General features: G+C 36.6%; 1 pseudogene; it reads left to right on the top strand.

Moving 5' to 3' along the window:
* Window positions 1-715: 715 nt before the first annotated feature.
* LOC127623952 (opsin-5-like) lies at window positions 716-6,818 on the top strand (annotated as a pseudogene).
* The last annotated feature ends 1,346 nt before the right edge of the window (window positions 6,819-8,164 follow it).

The raw sequence follows: 8,164 nt of genomic DNA, 5'->3' as shown, positions 1-8,164 counted from the left end.
TATCTGCAAGAGGTCTCTTAAAGGCTAAACCCCTTGTTGCAAATGTTGCCTTGCCTGTGTACTGAAGAACACCCTTTCTAAGAACACTGCTGATCACACATCACCAGTCAGTCAAGTCCCACTTTCATATCAAACTGAGATTAAATACCTTCCTTTTCAGCCAAGGACCTGATTTGTGTCTTACATTGATGGTCAAAACAGAAGCAAAATTGATCGTAGGGGGTTATTTTCAACCCAGCATTGATGATGCACAACATCATTTTTCAGTTGAAGAGCCATCTGTAAAGATCATTGCTTAGTGACATTTGATATTTCAATTCTAGTGGTCTTCAGTTCAATGGTTCCATCAGCTTATCGAGCTAAAGTAAAATAATAGCTCTTCCAAGCATCCAAGCTTCGAGCTTTACGGGATGCAATTTTGATGCCTGTATATTTTACGGTGCATTACCATTTATAATATTACATTATATATACTTGATACTTTAAACCTTATGAAACAATAAAAATCTGCTTTTCATTTTATGATGCATTGTTACTCATTTTACAAATTACAGAAAGGCACATGATGACATGAAGTTACCAATAGTGGTCTTTCCAATAGCACTGACCAATAAACATTTAGAGACAGCGGTCAGTGTCACTCACACAAACACGAAACACCATCAGAGTAACACATGTGAATTGAAAATTATACAATATACATAAACTAAACTACATGAAATATAACACAGAATACCCCAATGTAGGTAAGTGATATTAAAACAAGAAACATAACTATTCCCATAAAATAGAATGAAATGTGATGAGTCACACAGGGAATTCTGGAAATGCCCGATTATTGTTATTAACTAATTTTAACAATAATTTACCATAAAAAGTTCATGTACTCTCTTGTTAAACATAACATAATGTTTTTACCTTTAATTATATAGTCAAATCAATAATTTTTCATTTTTACATCATTTAACCATACATGTATTGTCTTTTTAAATCTATTATAATGTTTTACAGTATATTTTAAGGTAAGTATCCATTAACCTATTATAAAAAAAATTACTGTAGCATTTTTACAGTTTTTACCGATACATTTTTTGCAGTGTGATTTATAAGAAAAAAATCTAGTCCAAACTAGTCAACCTTTCTAATTGAGTTGTCAGATGCTACTGGACCATTGTGAACCATCGGTGTCAAATGTTTTGGACCATTAGGCTTTCTCAGATTGGCTCTCTTTTTTCTCCCAGCCATCCTCTCCATCCTCGGCAACGTTGCTGTGCTTGTTACAGCTGCTCGGCGTCACAGCATCCTCAAAGCTCCTGAGCTCCTCAAGGTTAGTCTGGCCGTGACAGACATTGGCATGGCTCTCAGTATGTTCCCACTGTCAATCACCTCTGCCTTCAACCACACTTGGATCGGAGGTGACCCTTCCTGCCTGTACTATGGCATAATGGGTATGATCTTCAGCGTGGCCAGCATCATGACTCTTGCCGCCATGGGGTTGGTGAGGTATCTGGCAATGGGAACCCTCCAAAATCAGGTATTTTGTTAGTTGCATTAGGTCATGCATCACAAGTGAGACAACAGCATCGTAGACAAAATGGATAAACTTATAATACTTCCAGCTTTGTGTGTAATATTGTCGATGTTGAAATTATTTTTTGTACGCCAACTTATTATGCAGTCAACTATATGTGAGCCATTCATAGGTTGATTTCATTCAGACAGAGCAACTGACATTACATTATTTTAGAATAGTGAAATGCAAGTAAATTAAAAGTACTTACTTTAATTTAAAGTCAGGAACTGTATTCTGATTGCAATACCTGTTTACTTGTAATTTTCTAGACCCTTTCACTCAAAACTTGCTTTTTCATTTATTTTTTGGAGTAGTTTGTTTCATAAATTCACTTCAACAGCACTCAAGATGAACTTTCATGAAATGGTTTCATGTTTTGATGTTTTTGCTCTTTGCGCTTTCAGTCTGAAGTCCTTCACATTTACCAAACCCACTCAAGCAATGTCAATATGAGGACCCATTTCAGAGATGGTTGAATTATATTACATGCTTCATTCAGACAGAGCTATTGACACATTGCTTATATAAAATGTAGACTTAAAACTCTGATGTGTACTTTTATGGGACGTAAGTAATTGCCACCCTGGTTGTGACTATTTATTAGATTTTGAAACACAAGGACCTTGGAATACTTGGAATACTTAATGATGCATGAAATTGGCATTGAGCGATATAGACAGATAATGAACTTTCAGTTCAATGACTGAGTGATCTATTTAAACACAAACTTCTTTCAAGTTGTTTTCCAAAGAGACACTAAAAATGGGGAAATTGTTTGTACTTTATGGCCTTTTGCCTGACATCTTAATTTCAATAGAAACTCTGAATGAGAAAAATAGGTTGTTGGCAATGTTTTTGTTTTGTTTGATTTAATAGAGATTTTGTGTGTCAATGGTCGCCCATTAATGTTCATCGAGTTGTATACCACCAGTTTCAACTCAAAAAGTACTTGGACACTTAAGTGACACTTTTCAAGCAAAAAAATAAATAAAAATATGTTTGTTAGGTTTGACATAAAATAAAACAATGGACACGACAGATATTAAAACACTTTCTACTTGTCAAACGTTAATGGAAAAAAAGTAGTCATGTAATTTGACTGTACTTAAAAGTAATGTAGCATGTTACATTTTAAATTATTGCAATCAGAATAGTTACTTATAATAGACTTAATAGACTTTAAATTAAAGTAAGTTCTTTTAAGATACTTTTGTTTTAGTTACACTATTCTAAAATAATGTTATTCTGTATAATGCATTGCAAATATAAATGCATATGTTTATACAGTTGTTACAGCTGAAGAGTACATGACAATGAACTTCTCTGTCAATTGTTTTAGAAAGTAACTTAAACGTAAAGCAATAAATAGTGTGATTACATTTTTGAGGAATTAAGTCAGTTAGTCATTTGTAGTGAATAGTTATATTGAGTAAGTTCCCCAACACTGTTCGTCATACTTAGTCATTTTCTCACATCATTTATGCTTCACTTGAGTATTTGCGTACTAGTTGTGTTTCATTCGCGAACAGATCAGTGTTTTTGAACAAATTTTAAAAGTAACTGAATCATTCTCATTCACTTCCATTGTTTTGGTCATAAACAACTCAGTGATTCAATGACTCACTCATTACATATTACACACATTTATTGGAACCTGACTCAAGTCAGTGGGATGAATCAAAATCTTGCCACCTCGCACCCTCCTTGACAGGCGATCATGCTACCTACAATTAAAAATACTTGATCTACTGCTACAACATTTGTGAATTTTTAAGTGTGTCTTAAATGTGTAAATATATTTATTTCCGATTATACACTCGAAATAGATGCAAAAAAAACCAAAATAAAAAAAAACAGAATATTGTCTATCTGTTACAGGCAACAAGTTTCACAGAAGGACTATAAGTATTTTGATTGCTGTCATCTGGTTGTACTCACTGATCTGGGCTGTGTTTCCTCTGCTGGGCAGGGGAGGATACAGGCCGGAACCCTTCGGTTTGGCCTGTTCTGTGGACTGGGCCGAGTACCAGCACTCCTTAAACGGCTCTTCCTTCATCATGGCTTTGGCCATCCTGTGCACCTTGATCCCATGTGGAGTCAACCTGTTCTCCTACTCTGGCATTGCCTGGAAGCTTCACAAAGCCTTTAAGTCAATCCAGAGCCATGATAACCTACCTAACTCAGGCAGCGTTGAGAGGAAAGTCACACTGGTAAGATTCTGCTTTGCTGTGATCGCAGATATTCAGATATTCAAGAGATAAATCGCGACAGTGACATTGAAAAATCTCCATGAGATGTTTAGATACTGGACAGAAAAAACCATGAGAGAAACCAGACCAGGGGCTTTGCTAGCATTAGATAATGTAAGCTAGGGGCTAGCTTTGATTTGCCGTTGGACCTGGGTGTGGGTGGATGTTCGCAGTCGGTTCTAGGGTATCTATGAAATATCAGGGGCTTTCCAAAACATTTCAGGGGCTTAAGCCCCCAATCTTCCCCTTCAATATATATTTGGCATAATGTTGATTACCAAAAAAACAAATTCCTCATTTATTCATAAAAAAGCAAAAATCAGGGTTCAATAGATAAACACTTATAAATGACACTTTTTTTAGTATAGCCATGAGATGTAAACATACATGTTACTGTAATAAAATGGCTTACTTATCTGTGTGAAGTTATATCCAATATTACAACTTTGTTGTCATGGCAACGTAATGCGAGTAAACCTTGTAATCTGGTAAATGCCATACCACCGAAATATCCTTTACTTTAATACACTAATCATAATCACATGACTGGCAGAATAAAAAATATATTTGCATAAAATATGCTTGTGTTAAAGCTTGTGTTCATTTAATTTATTTTATGTGTTTAACAAGACACAGAGTCACAGTAAGTATGAACCCTTGAGGAATAACACCTCAGCTTGACACTAACCAGTTTTTGCTGCCACAGTGACAGACATAGTTTGCACCCCCCATTGCCCAACTCCCTGGCCCCCATTGCACTTGTTTTTAAAATCTTAAACCTGTTAGGAACATTTTTGCAAGATAAGAAAAGGTCAACCCCTATTTTTAAAGGCACTAATGTCTTTCCAAAGAAAATCTAATAAATAATTAAATATAGCCCCATGCTTGTTTACTTGACCCTTGCACTCAAAACTTACAGTCACTTGAGCATTGCTTTAACTAACTTAAAGTAGCAACGCTACAGATGTAACTACATTTTTAAGTAGCGCAACAGTAGGTTACCTTTGTTCAAAATACATTCTCTTTTCTATTAAAATACTATTTCCAAGGGAGTAGTGCTCTTTTTATCACTATGCATTGCACGTGCAGCCTAGGCTACACATGCCGTACCGTTCATGACTATGTCTTTGTTACTTACAGTATGTAGTTACACCCAAACTGATATTAATTCATTCAAAACCCCTAGTAGTACAAAAATGTACTTCTTCTTGTCCCTAATTCTATTAATTTTCTCCCAAATTGGAATGCCCAGTTCCCACTACTTAGTAGGTCCTCATGGAGGCACGGTTGCTCAACTCAATCTGGGTGGGGAGGACAAGTCTCAGTTATCACCGCTTCTGTGACCATCAATCCGCGCATCTCATCACGTGGCTCGCTGTGCATGACATCGCGGAGACTCCGCATGTGGAGACTCATGCTACTCTCACACAAATTACCACGTGCTCCATTGAGAGCGAGAACCACTTAATCGTAACCATGAGGAGGTTACCCCATGTGAATCCACCCTCCCTAGCAACTGGGTCAATTTTGTTGCTTAAGAGACCTGTCTGGAGTCTCTCAGCACGCCCTGGATTCTAACTTGCGACTCCAGGGGTAGTAGTCAGCGTCAATACTCGCTGAGCTACCCAGGCCTCCTGTCCCTCCTTTTTTTAAAAGGAAAGGAAAAGTCTGGATTACGCTGAGGCACTTGCAATGGAAGTGAATGCCACCAATCCGTAAATGTTCTGATACTAACTGTTACAAAAAGAATATGTAAAAAAACATAAGATATATATTCTTGTTAACATGATTTTAGTGTGATAAAATCACTAACCTTTTCTTTGTGAAGTTATATTCAATTTTACAACTTTGCTGCGATGACTTAACCCTAAAACAACCATAAAAAGTGATGATTTAAACAACTTACAGCTCAAATAATACATAATAATAATATAATATATAATGTTTTTTTTTTTCAGAAAAAATACATGTAAGTGCCGTCATAAAATTCACATTTCTACCTTAAAACCCACCAAAAATTTTACATATTCACTTTAACTGTAAGTGCCTCACTGTAATCTTGCTTTTTGCTTTTTGATTCTTTTAAATCCTGAGTAGCTTGAAGCTTGGCAAGCTAAAGTCCTTTTGAATCTACCCTGCCTAGAAGAATAGCATAGAGCACCATGACTGTCCATGCTGATCCAGGCTAGTTTACAGTATGCTGGTTCGTTATGAATATAGAGGACCAACGTTGTCTACTAGTAATTCCGCTTCTCCAAGGAAGTATCCAACACACTACATACAGTATGCTGGGGATTTTTTAACACTGTAAGGTCACAATAGTAACAGGAAACTTATTTAAACCTTCATATCACAGATCTCACCAACAAGCATTTGAAATTACAACCTTAGTGCTGACAGCCTGTGAACAACCTGTGATGTTAACAGAACTTCAATTATTAAATGTAACACGTGGAACCATCACTCTAATGAATGCATTAGTGCGTTTTGCTCCAGACCATAAGAGCACTAGCATGTCCAACTTGAATCACTAGCCTTTACCAGCTAAGCACTTTCCACTTTTTTAACCTGTCAGTTTCAATTTTCCTCCTGTGTTTCAGATGGGCATTCTGATCAGCGCTGGCTTCATCATCTCCTGGGCGCCCTATGTTGCCATCAGCCTCTGGACCATGTTTCACTCAGAGGGCAAAGACAGCGTGGCGCCAATTGTCAGTTTGCTGCCCTGTCTCTTTGCAAAGTGCTCAATGGTGTACAATCCTTTTGTTTACTATGTTTTCCGCAAGTCTTTCCACAGGGAGCTGCGACAGATTCAACTGTGTTTTTGCCACCACTGCTGGGATGCTGTGGGCAGACTGACCCTTTCAAGAGAAGGACAACAATCAGAGGAACCCAGCAGGGTTCTCAATAGACTGAGAGGTGGGGAGACAAACTCCAGTGAATATAAGAATGGGAAACAGGCACCAACTATCAGGATTGCTGCAAACCGGCATGTTTAGATTTGGCATGCAGTGACATTTTCAAGAGCATCAAGTCTGTGTCTACGGAATACAGTAGGCCCAATAGTATGTGAAATTGTTTACATGACATTGGCTCATTGGTTGCATGCTCTCAGCAGCCAAATATTCACTACACAAAACACACTGTGGTCAACACAATCCAATTTAATTTACCTTGCAGAGTTTTGTTAATGGTCTTCAAGAAAGAGGGCATGTCACTAAACCTGTCCAAGTTGACATCTGCCTAAATTGGCTAGCTTTTACCAAGATAAATGGGAATTTCATAGAGTTATATTTAGACGCACAGTGTTTACTGTAAAATATTTTCTCCTAATTTCTAAAAGTTAATAGACCTTTTTATTTTGCTAACCTATTTCTGCTCTTTAGTTGCATGTTATTATTATAGACTTAAGCACTTTTTTCCCATTTTCCACAACCCTAACAGACCTGGAACCCATTTTTGGGTTGTGACTCACTAGTTGAGAACAACTTTTTATTGAATATTGATGGAAGTACATCATTTGTGTGAAAAGAAATAACAACAGATGGTTGTTTTGAATAAAATTATTATTATAATTTATAAAGGGGGATTTTTAAAAGGTGGCGAGGGAGCCTTTTACCCCACACCCACTTGGGGTAAAAGGACCCCAGGGGGTTTATAGGGATATTGTGTAGATATTGGGGCAATAGTTATAGTGTGAGCCCACTTTGAAAATTCTTCATAACCCCCCACTTAAGGAAAACAATGTGTTTAATAGGGGCCTTTAGTCCCTGCAGCAGGGGGGCTTTTTACCCAAAATACTATCCTATCACTTATTGGATATTTATTGAAATTATATTGATATAATCACCATAAATAAAATTGAAAATTAAAAATAAGTAATGTGAAGATTTTATGAATATTCATTAGCTATATAAATTTGCAACATTTAAAAAAATGGATTAAATATAAAATTACCTCAAAATCAAACTTTAGACATTACATATAAGGATCTCAGAGATCAGGAACATTTTGCAGATAGTGACAAAAATGTGTGGGAAAGTCCTGTGGTAGGTTTTTTAATGTTCTTTAGTGCTTTGGGAGAACATAAAATCAAAGGGCCTTTTACCCCACAGAGTCTTTAGCCCTGTTGTACCCCAAATGTCAAAACTTCAGCACCGGGTATGAATTAAACTTAAATCTGTTGAAAATACTTTGTAAGCAATTACAATTTTAATCTCAGATGTAATGCTCAATGCATTTTAGATGAAATGACACAGTATGGACATTGTATTCCAATGGGAATACAGTTGAAACAAATTGAGCCAATCGTCTTGGATTTCAAGCTTTTTCACTGCAATCGTTC

Source organism: Xyrauchen texanus, chromosome 30, assembly GCF_025860055.1.
Source record: "Xyrauchen texanus isolate HMW12.3.18 chromosome 30, RBS_HiC_50CHRs, whole genome shotgun sequence".
NCBI classification, from domain to species: Eukaryota; Metazoa; Chordata; class Actinopteri; order Cypriniformes; family Catostomidae; genus Xyrauchen; species Xyrauchen texanus.
Note: the sequence above shows the minus strand (reverse complement) of the source record. Positions and strands in the feature narration are given on the sequence as shown.